The sequence below is a fragment of the Myotis davidii genome, unplaced genomic scaffold (genome assembly GCF_000327345.1).
Source record: "Myotis davidii unplaced genomic scaffold, ASM32734v1 scaffold73, whole genome shotgun sequence".
NCBI classification, from domain to species: Eukaryota; Metazoa; Chordata; class Mammalia; order Chiroptera; family Vespertilionidae; genus Myotis; species Myotis davidii.
This window is the reverse complement of record NW_006286675.1, coordinates 3,844,639-3,862,915: the sequence shown is the minus strand read 5'-3', so window position 1 is coordinate 3,862,915 and position 18,277 is coordinate 3,844,639. Positions and strand designations below refer to the sequence as shown.

At 47.5% G+C, this 18,277-nt stretch overlaps 1 protein-coding gene across 1 annotated transcript in view; it reads right to left on the bottom strand.

Moving 5' to 3' along the window:
• HRH1 (histamine receptor H1) overlaps positions 1 to 17,561 on the bottom strand; it is a 72,398-nt gene extending 54,837 nt beyond the window's left edge. Inside the window, exon 1 of the mRNA XM_006758275.2 lies at positions 17,471 to 17,561. The gene's annotated coding sequence lies outside the window, so the exon portion shown is untranslated. The remainder of the gene's footprint in view (positions 1 to 17,470) is intronic.
• Between the last annotated feature and the right edge of the window lie 716 nt (positions 17,562 to 18,277).

Here is an 18,277-nt window from a genome sequence, read left to right as displayed (position 1 = left end):
AGTCATTATCTCATGAATCCTCATAATAACTTTACTATGTCATTCGTACTGCCATTATTCCCACTTTGCAGACAAGGAGACTGAATGAACCCAAGAAGTGAAGTTTATTGCCCAAGATCACGCAGCTAATAATGAAGCTGAGATACAAAGCCAGGCTGTGTCCCACCCAAAGTCTCTACACTTTCCTGGGTATTATAAATTTGATACATAGCATTTCCAAATTTATTCAGCCATGGAAATTTTTGTCATTTAGGATTCCAAAGAGTGACTTTGAGAAATACTGCTCTAGTTTGTTCCTTATGGATTAACTAAAAGCAACAAGCGGACTTCTGGGTCTTTGCTTCTCATTCTTTCTCCCCCTTCCCAGCTGGGCCTGGAGGTCCTGAATTCCTTACAAGGCCCTTCATGCACCCCAAGGGCTGATGTGAAAATTAGGAGGGATTCCCAAGAGAGGCCAAGATTCCAGCTGCAGCTCTAAACTGCCCAGATCTAAATAGATAATCTCACTGGCCCCATATGACCTGCAAAAAGTTCCAAATTTTATTCTCAGCAGTTCTAAATTGCTGGTTCAAATTTAGCTGCTGCTTGAGTCTCCAGCAGACAGGACAAGTTATGAACTCAGAGTCCCTAAGCCACTGCCCAATTAGCAGGAGGAAGTATGGACCCTCTGAGGGCTGATGCAGTATGACCAAAACGGGTCAGACCCAGGTCTCATCTTTCTCACTTGGCAGCAATCAACTTCCCATTCCCTTCCTTAGAATTCTTCAACAGCTCCCAAGTGTCCCTAGCTGAAGCCCAAGTCAACTGGCCTAATTCCCATGGTTCTTTTAAATATCTTAATATATAAAGAGCCAGAGTCTATAATGTCCAAAACTACTGAACAGACGACCAAACACCAGGCTGCGCACGCAGCAGGCTCATGTGGGCGGGGACTGGCGAGCGGGCTGACCTGCTGACCTCTTAGTCCCTCCTGGGTCGCAGGCACTGCAGCAACCCAGCACTGACTGACGCTGCCAAGGCAGGTGCGATGCGATTGGTCGGGGGCCCCGCCATCTCCCCCTGATCGCCCCACAGAAGGAGGCCCAGGCTACCCAGCCGGCGGCAGTTGGTGGCGTCTCCCTCTGTGGGGCAATCAATTGCAGGGCTCCCACACTGCAAGAGGGTGCAGGCCGGGCTGAAGGACCGCCCCCACCAACTGAGTACACAAATTTCATGCACCAGGCCTCTAGTAATCTATAATAATAAAAGCATAATATGCTAATTAGACTAGACAGTCAAACGACCTTCTGGACATCCTTTCAGATTACCTTCCGTACTGTGAGGGCCGAGGCAAGCCACCACAGCTGCAAGGGCAAAGCCCCTTGCACGAATTTCGTGCACTGGGCCTCTAGTATATATAAAAGCCTAAGTGACTGTTCGACTGTTTGACCAGGTGCTATGACAAGCACTGACCACCAGTGTTCAGTTGTTCAATGCAGGAGCGGCATGCCCCCTGGTGGTCAGTGTGCTCCCACAGTGGGAGTGCCGCTCAGCTGACCGACAGGTGCCAGATGCAGTAGAGTGGCAGCGAGCCTATGGAGCAGCAGTGTCAGCAGGCACAGTGCGGCCAGATGAACAAGAATGGCTGGCAGGAGTTGGACTGCCAGTTTCAGCCCAATCCCCGCAGGCCACACCGAGGGACCCCACCAGTGTATGAATCTGTGCACCAGGCCTCTAATATATATAAATATATTATTGATTTTAGACAAAGGAAGAGAGTAGGATAAAGAGATAGAAACATTGATGAGAGAGAAACTTCAATCAGCTGCCTCCTGCATGCCCCCTACTGGGGATCGAGCCTGTAACCCAGGCATGTACCCTAACCTAGAATCAAACTGTGACCTCCTGATTCATGGGCTGATGTTCAACCACTGATCTATACTGGCCGGGCATAATTTCCATGGTTCTTGAAAATGGGAGAGACTACAGTCATGTTCCGTTTCTCAAGAGAACATGCAGATGAAAAATGCGCTGTTAAGCAAGTGACACACACAAGGTCTGGGTGCCCTGTCCTTTAAGATAAACTATCCCAAAGAAGGAGTCACGTAGCACCTGACAAATCTCTTACCCAAATATCTTTTATTTGGAGACTATTTATAACAAGGAACAGAGAAGATATGACACATGATCCTGCTTCAGATGAGGCAAAAGGCCTCAGGGAGGTAAAAAGGGACTTAGACATCTCCTCTTTGAAGAGGTGTCCCAGAGTTGGGGCAATTCCCACCTAGTACTCCTCTAAGACTAGTGAAACATGCCTATTCAGGGGTCCTGGACTGCTTGAGTAGCCCCACTTTGCCGGGGGGCTGGAAGCAGAGTGAGCAATATCTGAAAGCTCTTTGGCACTGTGTATACCTCTAACTGTATTGTGCATACATGTCTCCTTGTCAAAATGCAGATTCTAATTTGCAGGTTTGGGGGTGGGGACAGAGATTCTGCATTTCCCACAAGCTCCCAAGTGAAGTTGTTGCTGCTGGTCCCAGAACCACCCCATGAAGAGCAAGGTTCCAGACAATAAATGGGCAGTTAAAACCCTCCCATGCCCATTCGTCTCCTGGTAACCCTGAAACTTTCATTCATTGTGATGGAAAGATTCCAGGTTAGACCAAGACTGAGAGGCTACTTCTCTTAGGCGCACTCATCTCCCACCACCCCCTGCTCTTAAGCTTTACCTTATGCCCTGGCAAAACCTGACTCCGTACAGTTTCCTGCACATACCATGCTATTTGGGCTGATATTTTGCTCTGCTCAGGTACCATTTTCTGTCTGGATAGCTCAACTCACCTTGTTTTGCTGAATTAAGCCCCACTCATCTTTCCAAACTCAGCTGGAACACTCTCAGCTGAGAAAACTGTGCCCTCCTCAACTCCAACCCCAGCTTTTGCGCATACCTAACCCTGTGAACATCTAGAACATAACACATACCTTATTGTCTGGAGACTGCCTGAGTCTAGGTCTGCCTTCCCTACCAAGTTCAAAAGCATGAATCATGCCTTGTTCCCTCCCCCCTCCCTCTGCCTCCTCTGTGCCTAGCACACAGCCTGGTACACAGTAGGTGCATGATTAATATTTGACAAACTGATGCAAAGTTGGCAACATCTCCAAAGAAGGAGTTTAGCAGATTCTTTCCATCTCAAGAGGAATGGTTTGATTTTATAAACAAAGTATGTATGTGTGTGTGTATATGTTGTATGTGTTTCTGCTTCCTTCTTTGTTTCTGAATTTTAAGAAAGGCAGGAAGTGATAACAGTAATGCAGTTTGAAGGTGCTTTACCTGAGTTAGCTCATTGAATTCTATGGGGCCAGTCTGCCCGGAACAGATAAGAAAACTGAGACTCCCAGGGGCCACTGGCCAGTCACACATTGTATAAGCGGCAGTGCAAGTGGGAATTCTAACACAGCTCTGTAGGACTCCAAGCCCAGGGGTCCTTCTTCTGAGTTCCCCGAAAGTGGCAAAGCTTGAAGCCTACATCCTAAAATGGGGAGGAGGGGCGAGTATTGTTGACATGCTGGGATAACAGAAGACAGGAAGAGTTATAGGATGGAGTCACAGGGGCTGGGGTGTGCGGAAGGGGAAAGAGACCCTTTTTCTAGGAACGAGGTGTCAAAAGGGTCTAATTATTGCCCTGACCGGTTTGGATCAGTGGATAGAGCGTCGGCCTGCAGACTGAAGGGTCCCGGGTTTGATTCCGGTCAAGGGCATGTACCTTGGTTGTGGGCACATCCCCAGTGGGGGGTGTACAGGAGGCAGCTTATCGATGTTTCTCTCTCATCGATGTTTCTAACTCTCTATCCCTCTCCCTTCCTCTCTGTAAAAAATCAATTAAAAATATATATATATATTTCAAAAAGGGGTCTAATTATTGAAGAACACCTGGAAAGGGGACCAGGTCCCCAAATGGAGCTGTTCTTGCCCGCAAGACAATGAGCAACTCGTTTTGAGATTGATTGTGAAAGACAGTCAGAAGGGTCATAGGCTTTGACTAGTCAGAGGTGGGGTGGAAAGGTTGTTTCAAAGGGAAAGACAGTGTGTTGCCTCTTGAAGAGTGCTGAGAGAATGGCAGATAGACAAAGGATTCCAGAATGAGTCACATCCTGGCTCCGGCCTCCCAAGCTTTGGGGGCACCATAGGTGGTGCCCTATATCCCTCACTCCCTACAGGAACAAAGCCTCTATTTGAGCCCAGCCAGTCTTTGTCTCCTCCACCACCACCTCTGTGCCTCTGAGCCATCACTGCTATAATGAGCTGGCTGAGGTGGACCACAGAGTGAGCAAGGGAATGACATTCCCTTCTTATACCTCCTCTGGGCCTTTCCTATTGCTCCATCTCTTGATTTCCATGACAGCGTCTAGCAATAGGGCATCTACTTCAACATGCTGGCAGAGATGCCAGGCAGGAGCCACAGAGACATAGGTCTGGGGGTAAGGAAAGGGAGCACTCACATCTGTTGAGTGCCCACTCTGTGTGGGTCCTGCCCAATACTTCACATCCATACTCTCCCTTACTTCCCACCCCATTAGGTGAGAAACCCATTTTACAGACCAGGAGACTGAGGCACAGAGAGGGGAAGAGGCGTGCCAAGGGTCATACAGCCAGTCAGTGTCTGAGCCAGGATTCAAATGTGTTTTCCCTGGGCCCTGAGACTAGGTCTTTAATCACTATACCACTTTGCCTCTTGGCCAGGATTCAGCTGCTCAGGCCCAAACTCTGCCACTTGCTATGGTTCTTGGGTGAATCCCCTCACCTCTCTGACACTCTGCAGAATGGGGTAGGGGTCTCATTGCTCTGAGGGCTGTGAGAATTGCAATAAGCTTGGAAAAGACCCAGGCTCCTGGTTGGAGTTCAGTAAAGGGGGCTGCTCTTCTATTTCCTACTGGGAAGATCCCAACCCCAAGGTTCCTGAACATAGCAAAGCCAGGGCTGCCCAAATCCCCTGGAGAAGTCTGACCTGTTTGCATACTGACCCCACCCCCAGTGTTCTAATAATAATAGCTCTCATTTGCTGAGCATCCACTTTGCCCTAGGAGCCCCATCAGGGCCCTGCATGATCACAATGACACCAGGAGGGAGAGATGGTTATTGTCCTCGTTATAGACTAGGGAACCCATCAGTAGCACCCAGGATAACCACCTCAGGAGCAGAGAGGAGACAGAGCTACCTGGGAGACTGGGGCAAAGTGTATTAGAGAGACATCCATGATGCTCAGATGCCCAGTTCTACCTTCAAAATAGACCTGAAAGCTGATCACCTTTTTTATTTTTAATCCTCCACAAGGATATGTTTATTAATTTGAGAGAGAGAGGAGAGCGGAAGGAGGGGAGAGAGAGAGAAAGAGGGAGAGAGAGAGAGAGAAATATGGGTGTGAGAGAAACATGAATCAGTTGCCTCTTGCTGCACCCCAACCAGGTATTGAACCCTCAAACTAGGTATGTGCCCTGACCGGAATCAAACTTGCAACCTTTGGGCATATGGGTGGACACTCTAACCAACTGAGCCACCTGGCCAGGACTGAAAGCTGATCACTTTTCATCATTCCCATGTCATACCTGCTCTAGGCCACCACCACCTTCTGCTTGAATAACTGACAGCGTTCGCCCTTCATGATATCGCTCTGCCACTGCTCTCCCCTTCCTTTGGTGTATCGCCCACACAGCGTCAGGGCCATGCTTTTCATTACACACTGGACTGTGTCATTGAAAGCTAGAAACCCTCCATGGCTCCAATGTCTTCTGAACAAAAGCCAGGTCCTCACAACGGCCAACAAGGTCCTACATTTCTACCCCGTGACTTCTCTGACCCCATCGCTTACACTCAGTGCTAGCCACTCAGGTCTCGTCTCTTTCTAGAATATTCCAAACCAGAATGCTTTTTCCTCAGTTCCTCATCGATTCCCATGCCACCCCTCCCACTCTGTAAATAGACACCCCCCTACCCCATTCTCTTACCTGGCTTATCACTTACTCTTCTCCAACACTGCATTTATACTCATTTGTTGATTTACTTCTTGCCTCACCTTCTACCTTCCATCTTGTTCATCCCTGTATCTCAGCACCCAGATCAGTCCTTGACAGTTATTCATGGGTTCTCTATGAGGTAGCCTGGGGCAAATATTCTGGACCATTGGATAACTGAAATAAGATGATTCCCTCTTAAGTTGAATGTGAAACATACAGAGAAGCAACAGTTGGTAGGGATTGGGGCAGACATAAAAAATATCACGCAGCTACAGAAGTCGGGAGGCCATGATGTCATGGAACAACAGGTGTTATGTGCCACTAGAAGCCACGAGACCACGAATGTCATGGGCAATCCAGAAGCCAGGGCACCACAGATGTCATGGGCAACCAGGAGCCACAAGACAACAGATGTTATAGATAAGCAGAAGCCAGGAGGTAGAATATTGGCTCCACCTGGGCAGGTGTCTGCTTTATTCCGGAATGAGGCCCAGAAATCAGGATTTTAAAAAGATTCCCAGGTGATTCTAATGTGCAGCCAAGGTTGAGAACCACTGTTCTAAAGAGTATCCCTCGTGCCTAGAGGAGACCTGGAGCACAGTAGGTGCTCAAGAAGTATTTGTTAAATGAATGAAAAGTAGAGCAGAGAATAGGAAGAGTTAGCTGGTATGAGCGAAAACAGCCAAAGCAGATGAACAAGGAGCCACGGGCCCTCGTTCCAGCAGGAGAGAGGGAAGCAGAGGTCACTGCTGCAGGGAGGACAGGTTCATGGGTCTCCAGTGGATTCAAATGATCGCTCAGTTCCCTGTGGGACTGGCAGTGTGGTGGAAACACTGTTTTCTGTCATTCTTATATTCCTATACTAGTAGCCCTGCGCACGAATCCGTGCGTGAGTAGCTCGCTGCCTGCCGCTTGCCTCAGCTGGCCACCCCACCCGCCATTGCTAGTAGATCTCCGCCGCTCATAGCTCGATGCCCCGCTCTCCTGTAGCTCTCCAGCCGCTTGTAGATAGGTCATGGCGTTACAGCGTCCTGGACAATTTCCATATAGCTCTATTATTCTATTAGATACCCAGCCAACAAAACCCATTAACCAAGGCTAAAGTGGGTGTGTCTCCAGCCCCTGCAATCCGACACAATATGCTAATGAGAAAGCAGGGGAAAGCAGGGAGCTACCTTGGGGCAGGAAGCTATGTTAGGAGTCCTAGGGAGGAAGAACAAGGCTCAAGCTCAAGCTGGGATAGGGAGGATGCTGAAGAGGGCTGAACACCGTAGACATGACAGGGCAGTGGGGTGTCATAACTGCCACCTCTAAGGGAAGATGGATATGGGGGAAGGGGTGTCTTTGGATCCCTTTGCTTACAAGTCTTCCAGACCCAAGCATCTTTTCCCTGTAGCCCCCTACCTTCGCCCTGCATGTTTTAATTCTCTGAGCACACTCCAGCTACCACTTCCAATTAAGAGTGAGTGATCATCAGTTTCAGTTCCCCTGAGATGTGCAGATGTGATGCTGTGGATTTCTTAATTGTTTGAATAATTGTTGCCACATCTATTCTACCCAAAGTGTGAAAAAACAAAACCAACCCCCCGACAAGTTACCCAATAGCACTGCTTTAACACTGTCCTCTAGTAATGCCCCATCTAACCTCACCTCACTCAGCCACCTGTCAATCCAAATGCCCTACTCCAAATAGTCTCCATCTGTCCATTTCCCTCCATCACCACCACCCCTGGTCCAAGTGACTATCCTATCTCATCTGGACAACTGTCATTGGCGTCTCCCCAGTTTCACTCTAGTATCAGTTGGTCAACATCTCTAGCCTCAGTTTTCTTATCTATAAAATGGGCGTACTGATTACTTATTTCACAGGGCTGTAGAGAAGACTGGGCAGCATATGAAGGGAAATCCCTGGCCTAGAGTGCTCTCTCAATAGGCGACAGTTTCTTTCCTCTGCCAGCTGGATAGAAGGGATCAGAAAGGTACAAGGAATAAGCAGGCATTAGAAGCCTCTGGCTCTCCCAGGCTCTTTTGAGCTCATCTCCCAAAGGGCTTCTTGCCTGATTTTCTTCCTCACATTTCCTTCCATGTAATGGGAGTCTTAACTACCTTTACAGCCTGGCCCAGTGATGGCAAACCTATGACACGCGTGTCAGAGGTGACACGCGAACTCATTTTTTTGGTTGATTTTTCTTTGTTAAGTGGCATTTAAATATATAAAATAAATATCAAAAATATAAGTCTTTGTTTTACTATGGTTGCAAATATCAAAAAATTTCTATATGTGACACGGCACCAGAGTTAAGTTAGGGTTTTTCAAAATGCTGACACGCCGCGCTCACAAGGTTCTCCATCACTGGCCCTGGCCTCTCTCCCCGTCCTCACTTGTTCCTCCCGTAGCTCTGTGCGCGGTGTCTCATATCTGTGAGTGCGTTTGAGATGAAATAGGGAGGTGAACCCAGGCTCTTCTCTGATTCTCTTAAAATCCAGCCTGTTTGCAGGGAGCATATGTCTGGGTTTGCTCTCTATCTAGCTGGATGGAGAAGGGGCCCCTCTGCACTGTGCCAGGCAAGGATACCCAACATTCTGGCTTTCAGCATTAGCCAGCCACATGCTCCAATATCAAGGTAATAACAGTGACATTTACTATCCAGCTGCCCTGCTTTTTGTCTTAATTCTCAGTTGATCTAGAACTCAGACCAGGCAAAGGAGTGCTGTTTATCGACCTATCCCCACCCCCACCCCCAGGAGTGAGCAGTGGGAGAAAACCCTGTCTTGTATTCCTGACTCATTAATGGAGCTTCTCAGGGCCTCGGTGCTGGATGCTGTGAGAATCAATCAATAAGTGACTGACAAATATTTATTGCGCTCTGGATACAGCCGTGAGAAGAGCTCATCTTTGCCCAGTGATTCTTACTGCTTCCAAATGCCTAACAGCATTTTCAGGTGTGCGAATGCTAACGTGTGCCAGGGACATTCACCCTCTTGGTGGTCTTCGCCACCATTTGCGTGATCTGGACACACCCTTGTCTTCAAGGATACCACTGTGAGCTTACTTCCTTCAGCCAATACATTTTTACTGCACACCTACTAGGTGCCAGGTGCTAATTTCAGGTTTAGCAGTAAACCAAGCAGATGATGTCCCTACAATCCTGGAGCTGGTAATCTGGATTGGGGGTGGGGGTGGGGGGCCTATATAGAAAATCCATGGGGAATGACTACATTTGTGTGGGGCTAAAAATGGGGTGGTCAGAGAAGGCCTCTCCAAGAGGGGGGGACATCTGAGTCTTCAGTGATGAGAAGGCATTGCAAGATCTGGGGGAAGAGGCACTCGATAATGCTGTGAAATGAGTATTATTATTATCATTTATTATTATTATTATTATTATCTCCCTTTTATAGATGAGGAAACTGGGGCCAGGGAGGTTAGTATGCTTCCTCTGAGGTCACAAAGGTAACTATTGAGGGCATTAAGATGTGAGTCCAGAACCAGACTCTGAAACCCCGACTATTGCCACCAAACCCATTTGCCTCTAGGTCAGCCGTGGGCAAACTACGGCCCGCGGGCCGGATCCGGCCCATTTGAAATGAATAAAACTAAAAAACAAAAAAGACCGTACCCTTTTATGTAATGATGTTTACTTTGAATTTATATTAGTTCACACAAACACTCCATCCATGCTTTAGTTCCGGCCCTCCGGTCCAGTTTAAGAACCCATTGTGGCCCTCGAGAACCCATTGTGGCCCTCGAGTCAAAAAGTTTGCCCACCCCTGCTCTAGGTTCTAGCACTTTTGAGAAGATTCTTAGCCTGGCCGGTGTGGCTCAGTGGATGAGTGTCAACCCATGAACCAAGAGGTCACTGGTTTCATTCCCGGTCAGGGCACATGCCCAGGTTGTGGGCTCGATCCCCAGTAGGGGTCTTGCAGGAGGCAGCCAATCAATGTTTCTATCTCTCTATTCCCCCTCCCTTCCTCTCTCTCAAAAATCAATAAAAAACATTTCTTTTTTTAAAGAATCTTATTGTGGAGAGCTTCAGCAAAGTGACATGTAGCTCCCCTGAAGAAGCTTCCAGTCTAATTTGGGAGAAAACACCTTTACACAGAAACTACTACTCACAAGAGACAGGTCAGAAATTGATAATGTAGAATTAATACAATTTCAAATTCTAAAAACCCAATGGAATTTGTTTTGGAACATGACAAAATGACTCCCAATACCTTGGAGAAAAAGAAATTCATATAATATCTTTGTTCATTATTTGGTTTATTTCACAGTTTTCAATACTTTTCATCTCATGGCACACATAAACTAATTACTAAAATTCTGCGGCATGCTAAAAAATGTATTTTTTGCTGATCTGACAAAAAATAGATATAATTTTTTAAAATCCTCACTCAAGAATATGTTTTTCATTGGTTCTAGAGAGAGAGGAAGGGAGAGGGAGAGAGAGAGAAACATCGATGTGAGAAATATTGATTGGCTGCCTCATGCAAGTGTCCTGACTGGGGATCAAACCGAAACCTGGGTATGTGCCCTGACCAGGAATCAACCTGTGACCCTTTGGTGCAAGGGGCCACACTCTACCCAGTGATCCACACCGCTCAGGGCAAACTTTTGATTCATTTACACCAAACGGCTATTGTTGTGTTGGCTGTTGTCATTTTTTTTATTTGACAATCTAAGAGAAACGAGGTTGGTGCCCGAACTAAATAATCAGGTTTTGCATATTTTAAAAATTCTTGTGGCACACCAGTGTATTGTGACACACTGGTTGAAAATCACTGGTTTATTTAATAAACAGTTATGAGTTGTCAGGCTCTGCTGTAAATACTTTTCAAATATTAATTCTTTGGAACTTCATGACTCACTTAATACTCATAGCAATCCTGTCTCCGAATGCAGTCACTAATCCCACTTCACAGTTGAAGGAATTAAGGCAAAGACAGGTTGGGTGACTTGTCCGGGACATCCTCTGGAGAGGGTTGGAACCAGATGGGAATCTACGTCATCTGGCCCTGGAAACCATGATCGTAACTGTAAACTGAATTTGTGGGTATCATTTATATAATTGAATTTATATCTACAATTACATTTTGTCTCTTTGTCTCTTTCTGCTTTGCAAGAACTTATCAGAAGATTGTTTTCTGATTTAAATGCAGAATTTATGGTTTCCCTTAAATGTGCTCAAGGGGGCCCCTAGGGGTGTGCTTTGAAGAGCTAGATTGTCTTTCTCCAAGGAGGCCGAAACTGGGATCTGCCAGAGGCCCATACAGGCAGCTAGGGGCCGTGGACAGAGGAGAGAAAGCGAGGCTTTCATTTGGGGCCCAGGACCAAAAAACAGTCACATCGACAGACGCTCCGGGTCACGTGTGTAGGCTGCAGATGGAACTGTGCTTCTCGTGGGCTCAGGCAGAGGGACAGCAGGTGGATTTACTGAATGACGAATCTCTCCAAGAACAGAGAAAAGCCAGCCAGTAAGTAAATGAAGTTCTGCCAAAAGAATAAACCGAGTGAAAATTGCCTCGAGAGTTAGAAAGAAAAAAAGCAATAAAAGAAGGGGAAAGCAGATGCCTTTGCTAGCTATGAAAACATACACTATGCAGGTAACCAGCAAAGCAGCAATGGCTCAGATGCCCACTCCTCCTGCCCCCACCCCACCCCACCCCCCGCACCCACCTGTGCTGTGCCCAGTTGGTGTTTGCTCTGTTTCCTGCCATGACCCTGCCTGACGGTCATCCACTAGAATCAGCAGCAAGTTCAACACCAGAACAGACATCCTGGAAAGAGACCTGCTACTAATAACAGGGTTTCCAATCACATACCCTGAGACCCAAGATAGAAAACCATGTGAATGGTGCCCCCTGGAGGTGTGCAATGCCGCAGCTCTGCCTCAGAAGATAGGGAGTAAGTTAGTGTCTGATAGAGGTGGCATAGGTGAGATACAGGTGGCGTAGGTGAGAAAAAGAAGAAACAGTCAGTAATAGGATGGGCACAACTGGTTAACTATGTGGATAAAAAACTGAAGTTAGACCTTTTCCTTATACCCAAACCCAAACAGGTTAGAGAGTGATACTTTAGTGTGAAATAGGAAACCATTAAAACGATGACAGCTGGAAACCTTGTTTTCCTAATCTGAATAATGGGGGTAATAGTAAGTACCTCTCATAACATTGTTATGGGGACCAAGAAAGAGGATACAAATTAGCCCTAACCAGTTTGGCTCACTGGATAGAGTGTCGGCCTGCGGACTTCAAGGGTCTCAGGTTCGATTCCGGTCAAGGGCATGTACCTTGGTTGCAGGCACATCCCCAGTGGGGACTGTGGAGGAGGCAGCGGAATCGATGTTTCTCTCTCATCAATGTTTCTAACTCTCTATCCCTCTCCCTTCCTCTCTGTAAAAAATCAATAAAATATATATTTTTTTAAAAAAGAGGATACAAATTAGCACAGAGCTGGGTACTTTTAAGTAAAAGAGGAATGAGGGAAGATTGGGGTGAGAAACATCCCCAAATCTAGCAAAAATATATAAGTGGTCGGCAAACTCATTAGTCAACAGAGCCAAATATCAATAGTACAGCGATGGGAATTTCTTTTGAGAGCCCAATTTTTTAAACTTAAACTGTATAGGTAGGTACACTGTTATTAACTTAATTAGGGTACTCCTAAGGCTTAGGAAGAGCCACACTCAAGGGGCCAAAGAGCCGCATGTGGCTCGGGAGCTGCAGTTTGCTGACCACGGCCCTAGGGGAACAAGGGGAATCAGAAGGAGAGATGTAGCCTCGGGTTATAATCTGGGGATTCCAGGCAAACTGATACCAACTGGAGGAAGAACAGTCCATGGAGTCTGGTGCCTCCATCTGTGGGCACCAGGGAATAATAATCCATGGTGAGTACACTGACTGCAGCTGCAGCAATTTTAAAAGAAGCAGGAGGAGACTCAGGTGGAACTCACTGGCATCAGACTTTCACTCTGGGCTGAGCTCCCTTCATTCGTGATCCTTGGTTGGAAGAACCGTACCCAAGGCTCGGGGGCACTCAGACAGCCCTGGTCACAGTCCCTGTTCACTGCTGCCTGAGGCAGCCTTGCCTCTCACTGTTGGAAAGTTTCCCCTTAGACTGAGCTGAAACCGGCTGCCCTCCCCACTCCCCCTACTCTAGTGTCCACCCACTGGGAGTCTCACTGGTGAGGTTCACCAAACACTCAATAAGAACAACACCCAACTTGCACAATCTTTTCTAGAGAATCAAAAAAGTGGGAATACCGCCCACTTTGTGTTGTGAGGCCAGCATAACCTTGATACCAAAGTTTGACAAGTAAGCACTAGAAAAGGAAATTGCCAGTGGGTCTCACTCATGAACTGACGTTGTTAAAATTCCAAGCAAAATGGTGAGCAGAAATAAACCAGCAATAATGATGCTATAGGACAATGTGAGTTGGGTTTATTCCAGAAAAACAGAAATCAATGCAGTTCACCAAGTTAACAGAATGACAAAGAAAAATCATATGACCATCTGAGCAGATGCAGGGAAAACATCTGTTACAAACTCTACTTCCATTTATGACTAAAAAGAAAACAGACACTCAGCAAATTGGGAATAGGAAGGAACTTCTTTCATCTGGTAAAGATTACCTACCAAAACCCTGGAGTAAACATTATACCTGGTTATCAAAAGTAGAGCTCCTTAAGAGCTGCAAGAGGCAAGATGCCCACTATCCCATCTTTAATTTACTGTTGTACTAAGGTCTTAGTCAGGGTAGTAAGATGGGGTTGGGGGCAGGGGGAGAAAAAGAAATAGGAACAAAAGAATTGTAAAGAAAGAAACAAAACTATTATTTTCACTTCCTATAATTGTATTATATATAGTGTTTCCAAAAGAATCTATAACTACTCTTTTTTTTTCATTAGTAAGAAAGCTTGGCAAGATTTCTGGATATAAAATCAATATACAAAATGGAGACATATTTTTGCCAAAAAGTTACCTATAGGGCATTAAGTTATGAATAGATATTATTTAAAATAGCATGGAAATATCCAACAACTAGCAATGTATCTAAAAAAATATATGTGCAATGGAAAATTGCACCAAGGGATAATTACGAAACTGTACCATGAGAAGTTAAAGATATCCTAAATAATGAAGAGAAATACCATGTTCATGGAAGACGAAACAGTATACCTTACACCCTCTGTGGACCAATAGAGCACTCAGCAATAACAGCCCCCAGATCAGAGCAACCTGGGCTTCTAAAATGTGTGACTTTGGGCATTCCACCAACCTCCCCAAACCTCAGTTTCCTCACATGTAAAACAGGAAGAGCCATTATGCCTAGTTTTTAGGAGTCAATGGATGAAAGCCCTTTGTAAAGTGCTGTATGAATGCAGGGAATTCTTATGACTAACATTATTGCCCGTTGTTGGTCTGAGGGTGGGGAAAAGTTTTCTCTCCCAGATTAGGCCAGCTGTGTCCCTGTTTCTGCTCATCAATCTGTCACCGAGGGCAGTGTTGCATGCTTATTCTGTGCATAACATTTCCTCATTCAGTCCTCACAGCCAACCTACAAGGCAGATGCTGTACTAGCCCCATTTTACATATGACAAAGCAGAGGCTCAATCAAGCAACTTGTCATTCATATATTCACTCATTGATTCGGCATTCATGAGCCCCTTCTGTGGACTAGGAGCTGTGAATACCCTGGTGAATAAGACGGACATGGTCTCTGCTCTATCAGGGCTGTGAGTCTAGTTAAGAAGATAGTCAAAAATCATACCTCAACTAACCAGCTGGCAGAACCAAGATTCAAACTCAGGTCTGTTAGACACCAGAGTCCATGCTTTTAAGCACCCCCTGGAGGTGCCTTCCTCAAGCTCCTCCCCTCCATCCTCTCTGTTGTGATGTAATGATTTCTAACATCCATTCTGCTGGCAGCATCAAGTTTCAATGGGCCTTGCTATCCAAGCTGTTGCATAAATGGTGAGCTGTCAGCTTTGATCTTGGCCCATGTGGTTCTTGTGCATTATCACTGGAGAATGACAGCAGGGAAAGTGAGCAAGAGAGAAGAGAGGCATCCTGGTCTCTCTTCCCACAGCATCAGTGGCATTGTTCCCGATGAGTGTGTGCCTGAGTCCTCGGCTACCGTTAATGGCAGAAGTGAGTCACTTATAAATAAGATACAGGAGCTTTATTATAATTACATCCCGCAATTCAGAAGTGCTCATCATCACTGTGAAAGGCAGGGCAGCAGGCAACGGGGGCCTGAATGATCCTCTGCCAGGTACATCTTGCAGATAAAACGTCTTGGATCAGGAGCAATTACTGCTAACGTCCAGCCTGAATGCTAATGAGAAGCACTTAAAATTGCATGCAATTCTTTGCCGTTTATACTACCTGCTTTCCCCTTCTTTTCTCTGCCTTTCCATCCTGAGAAACAGACTCTGGAAAATACGATCACTGGCCATTTTGCAGATGAGGAAACTGATGCTCAAGGTCACTCAGCTCAAAGGGCCAAGGTGGGCTTCTAACCCTGAACTTTTTTTCACTCCACCGTTCTGCCTTTAAGGGAAAACATTTCAGAACTCTGGATGTGTCCACTTTCCCTGGAAGGTACACAAAATATCCCGTCAGTAGGACAATCTGAAAGGCAGCTGTGGTGGTACGTTCTGTTGAAGGCTTTGCCTTGATGAGAACATGGCAGCTGTAGCTAGACCTGGTGAAATTAACTTCAGTCCTACCCTCTGACATCCCACAACCACCAAGAAGCCCACATTTGTTCCTTAGGGACCCGAGAAATGACCATGAGAGAGAGAGCCTCGCTGCAAGAAAGGAAGAGCCTTTCTCCTGCCCACACAAGTCAGAAAACTGCCCCAAATCCATTCTGCCCAGAAACAAGCCAGAGAGTAAAGTTTAAGCTGCAGCACGAAGGAGTGAGGTTGGCCATAATAGTGATAATTGTGGTAATGCCCAGCTTTTGCTGAGTATCTAGTAGAACTCTGGAAAGTTTAAATAAGTCTGCAGGGAGACTTTGGGATTTAGGCTATTTAAAGGTTGAGATTTCACTAAGATTTCGGGGACACACATTTACATCTAACACTATATCTCTTCCCCCTTTACAGACAAGAGAGCAAGAGGCTTACAGAGGTGGGGGGCAGCATGCAGGTGGCAGAGCCAGGATAAAAGCTAGCCTGTTTGACCTTCATAGTAACACAATAACAGCTAACGTTTAAATAGCACTTTTATGTATTACATGGCACCATTTAGGTGCTTTATACACATGAACATAATTCTCTCACCAACCCAGTGAGGAAGGTGCTATGAACACTCCTGCTCTAAAAACGGGGAACTGAGGAACAGAGAGGTATAGCAACTTGCCCAATGCCACCGAGCTCCTCCGTGACAGCACTGGAGTTTGAGCCAGTGCCAGAATCCACAGCTCTGCCACACCATTTTCCATCAGCCACTCCTTGCGTGTAAAAATGAAAGTACAAACATGGAATTCTGAGAGAGTCCAAGGAAAGGAAGTTCTTCCTACCTCAGACACTCAGCCCAGGGCCAAGAGGGACCACTCCCAGCCAAGGATTGCCTAAACGACTCCTCTGGGCTCCAGGGTCCCTGGCAAGCAGCTCTAGCCTCCACCCAGCTCTGAAATCATGGACAGGCAGCGCTGGGCCACCTCCCACCTTGTAAGGATTCTTTGTCACTTGAAAATGGACAGTACAGACTTCCCTACAGACTCTTCCTCCACCAAGAAAATACTTCTTGAGTCAGCCAGTAGCATTAGACAGCTTTGCGCTCATGTGTGAAGGTCTAGCAAGCCTTGAGGATTTACATGGGGTCGTTAGGGATTCCTGTGAGGGATCAGCCACTCAGCAGTATGCCTCCTGCAGGACACTTATTAGAGAGAAAGGAGGGCGGCTGCAGGCGCATCAGAGACCCTGCTGCTTGGCATCTCTCTAGTCCTCACCTTTGCTGCTGACCGCCACAAGCAGGGGAGACCTAAGGTCCCATCTGCACGATAAGACCCATGTTCAAATCCTAACTCTGCCAGGGACCAGCTGGGCAACCTCAGGCAAGTGACTTAACTTCTCTGAGCCTCATAGAGTATCTCTGTTCAATGAGGCTAATAATAATAGTGCCTACCTTGCCAGGCTGCCCTGAGAACGAATTGGGATGCAATGAGACTCTGATCATTGCATCCACTCTCCTCTCCCAGTCTGTGCTGGTTCCCGGTTGCCTCCAAGACAAAAGCCAAGATTGGGGCATTCAAACCCCTCCCTATCAGACCCCCAACTCCCCTCTCCTTCATGCTCCGGAGATGCACTCCATCTCTGCCCCAGTCACTGGGGCCTACCCCTCATCCCAGAAAGTTTCCCAAGCACATTCCCGCCAGGGGATAAGGCCCGCACAGTAGGACTTCTGCGCTGCCTCCTGAAGTCCCGCTGGGGTGTGAGGTAGGAACGCCCTGCCAGAGGACAGCGACCCTACCTGGTGCATCTGTGCACTGCCAGCTCCCAGACAGCAGGCACCTCTGAGTCTCCGGGATCCCGGTGGGGTCTTCTTGGGGACGAGGGGGCTAATCACCTAGAAAGAGAAGGCGGCTTCTGTGAAGAACAGCTGCGCTCCAGCTCCTGCTCCTGCCTTCCTTGGCTCCCTCCAGAAAAATGGAGAGCACCTGCCGGAATTTAGTGCCCGCTCACCCTTTCCCTAAGGACCCGCAGCCCCAATGCGCTCCCACCGCGAGAATCCACTCCCTGGCAGCGATGGCCTCCTGTTTTTCCAAAGGGTCCTTCGCGCCCGTGTGTCCGCCGCGCCTGGGCGTGCAGCCGGGCTGCAGGAGGCCGCGGGCGGCGGTCTTCACCCTCCCCACCCACACCCGGCCCCTGGCGACGCTGAACCTGGGACTCGCCTGCATGCGGAGAGGTTAGGTCAGGCGACTGGGGCTCAAAACCCTTGCTCTCTCCTGACTCGCTGGTGCTCCTGGGCACAACTTTCCCTCTCGGGAGGGACCTCAGTTTCCTCCTCTGTGAAATGGGTAGGATAATACCCGGCCACAAGCAGAAGGGACCTAAGGTCCCATCAAATGACAGAAGAATGGAACGAGATCCCGGATGTCCACCTGGCACAGACAACGCACTCAACGGATGGGCTGGGACTGCGATTCGCATCCCACCCGGAGCCAGCCGAGCCAGGGTGGCTCTAGGGGAGCTGGGGACTCCCTTCTCCGCACCGGAGCCCGGAGGCAGGGGCGCGCGGCGCGCACCCGGGCCCACCCGGGGGAAGCCACAGGTGTCC